The sequence below is a fragment of the Selaginella moellendorffii genome, unplaced genomic scaffold (genome assembly GCF_000143415.4).
Source record: "Selaginella moellendorffii unplaced genomic scaffold, v1.0 SELMOscaffold_80, whole genome shotgun sequence".
Classification (NCBI taxonomy): domain Eukaryota; kingdom Viridiplantae; phylum Streptophyta; class Lycopodiopsida; order Selaginellales; family Selaginellaceae; genus Selaginella; species Selaginella moellendorffii.
Window position 1 is genome coordinate 400,951 of NW_003314341.1, and position 2,917 is coordinate 403,867.

Below are 2,917 nucleotides of genomic sequence, written 5' to 3' on the forward strand. Positions count from 1 at the left end.
GTGTCAAATGGAATATATAAAGCTTTTTTTGGGTGATTATAAACTATTATAAGAATCTAAAACCCCCACTAACATAGTTATTGACAATTATGACTAAAACAAAACCCAAAGTCATTAGTCGACTATAAAATCCTAACAAATTAGTTGCAACTTTATATGCAACTACCAAATGCTTGAACCAACTTTGAAGCCATAATTTTAAATCGAAATAAAAGACTTTGAGAGCCATTGCACAATAAATAATACATCCCATTTACAAGTTTGTTCATCAATGATTTTCCAAGATTACCATTAACTCAAACTCATGACTATAAGCAAAATCTACCTCTATGTCTTCCCTTTAATTAATATCTAAAACCCGAGTTAACCAAACTCATAACTATTATTTTCGTCTAGCACTATATATAGGAGGTCAAACTCACTTTATTCATCCTTCATATCCTCCTTATCCCTCCTCGAAAGAAAAAAAGTTTTGAAGCACCAACTTATTTACTATTAAATACACTATTCTCATCCTCACTTCATAATCCATGTTATTTGTCCTTACTTTATTACCGTATTCGCTTATCCTCACTCTATGTTGGGGCTAGACTCCCATCCGTCCCCTCTACCCCTCCTCTAAAGAAAAAAATGTTTGAATCATTAGGGAAAAGAGGAGAAAGTGAGAAAAATTGAGGAAAAAACATTGTGGAAGAATAAAAAGTGGGTAAAGAAGCATCAAAAAAGGAATTTTGAACAATTGTCAAGGTATAAATGAGGAAAAAAATGGAAATGTGCTTAAAACTTGGAAAATAAAGAATCTTTTATAATAAAATACTTCGGCTACTATGAGATAAGTAAAGATTCACACTATTCAACTTCTTCAACACACAACTCAACACTTGAGATGGGAAAATCAATAGAAAAATCCACATTTTCAAGGGAAAAAATAAACACTTTAGAAGCAATGATAAAACAAAAGCTCTCAATAACACTCATAACCAAGAATATGCACTCAATTTGAAACTTTGGCCAAATTGACTCAATCTTTAGAATAAAGGAATATTCAATATTGATTAAAGACTCCACCAATGAAATAAAAATAAAACTCTCAACTTCACACACACATTGAACATTTAGATTAGTATGAGGAGGATAGAAAACACTCAATTTAACACCAGACTAAGAATGAGAATTATAAAAATCACAAATGATTGACATGTTATGAGAAAGAAATATTACAAATAAGGAAGAAACACTAGGAGCATGAGAAACTAGATCAAAGAGAGAAATTAAAAAAAAAGTTAGGAAAGAGCATAAGGTAAAAAGAAAGGATTAAAAGGCAAATTAAAAGATTAACACTTACCTTATGAAATCTTCATTTTGTTTCCAAAGCTATCTCCATAATAATCAAGCTCATCATCACAATCCAGAATCCTATAAACTCAATTCTCAAATGTTCTCTAAGAACCAAATTACATTATTTATATCTTGTCAATCAATGTCATGATTATACTCCATATCAATAAGAGCTGGCAGAATATTGAGAATAGGACAAGCTGTGTAATTATATCCCATGGAAGCTAGAGGTGACAACACACCAAAGATGGGTGTAACACCAATATAATCACACCCCACAATACCAAAAACTTGATCCAATGGAATAACATTAATAGCCTTAAGTGATATATTCTTTGATCGATGACAACATCAACATGCCATGGCAAAAGAAGAGAATGCAATAAAGATTAGAAGAAAGAACAAATTTAAACACAGCAATAACTAGAATTTTAGATCTTGTAAAAAACTAATACAAATCTAGATTTAAAAGAATATGAAGAAATAAGAACAAAAAGCATGATCCAAAACACTAGAGCAAAGAACTACCAAAAAGTTTGCCTTTCAGGGATAAATTATAATACCCCTCGCTTCCACCAATATGAGTGTTTGGAATATGCAAATTAGTATAGACCTCTGTTTATATACAAGAATTGATGGATCACCCAAATAGACAGTCTATATATTATAATACTATAACTAATGTATTACTTAGACATAGTAATACATATATAGACATACATATATTTATAGACCTTACAATCCCAAACACTCACAATATCCCAAATATTCACTATATATATATAGACTGTTTATATATATATATAACACATACAGAATATATATATATTTGTATGTGTATGTGTGTGTGTGAGGTTCAAGTGTACAGCTACAATACCATATACTAATATTAGTATAGTTGGATGTTAGTAGCCATCGGATTGGTTTCAATCCGGACCATTCACTCCTATATATAAGTTAAGGTTTTTGGGCTAATTGATATGTACATTTTTTGTATTCACTTTTCATATTCCATGCACTCATATTGATGGAGGTGAAGGGCATCTTTCATTATTCTTGAGGAGTGCTTAGATTTAGGATTTTGGTTTAGATCTAGCTTTTGCATTGTCTAAATCTAGTTTTTTCCATTGCCTTTCTTTTATTCTTTCCTTTTAGGATTTTGGTTTAAATCTAATTTTTCTATTGTCTAGATCTCCTTTTCCTTCTAGTTTTTTTTTTATTTCTCTTCTTTTGCTCTTTCTTTTTCGTTCATCTTCATGGTAGAGCAACCGTCTCCTCCTTTAACTTTGGAGCAGCAGTTGGTGCAATTGCTTGATGCTATGCGATTGCAATTGAACAACCAAACTCAGTTGATGGCAGCATTTATGGCATGTGGTACAACTCCTCCTACTCATGGTGCCAATCCTCACGTTTAGCTGGAGTTCTTTTATGGGAATCTTGGGGATGATGTGTACCATTGGTTCGATCACTTCATAGTGATTGCCACATATCATTCTTGGGATGATGCTCGACATTTGTATGAGTTTTCCATGTGTATCCAAGGGATGGTGCTGTAGTGGTACAATGGTTTGAGTGCAAA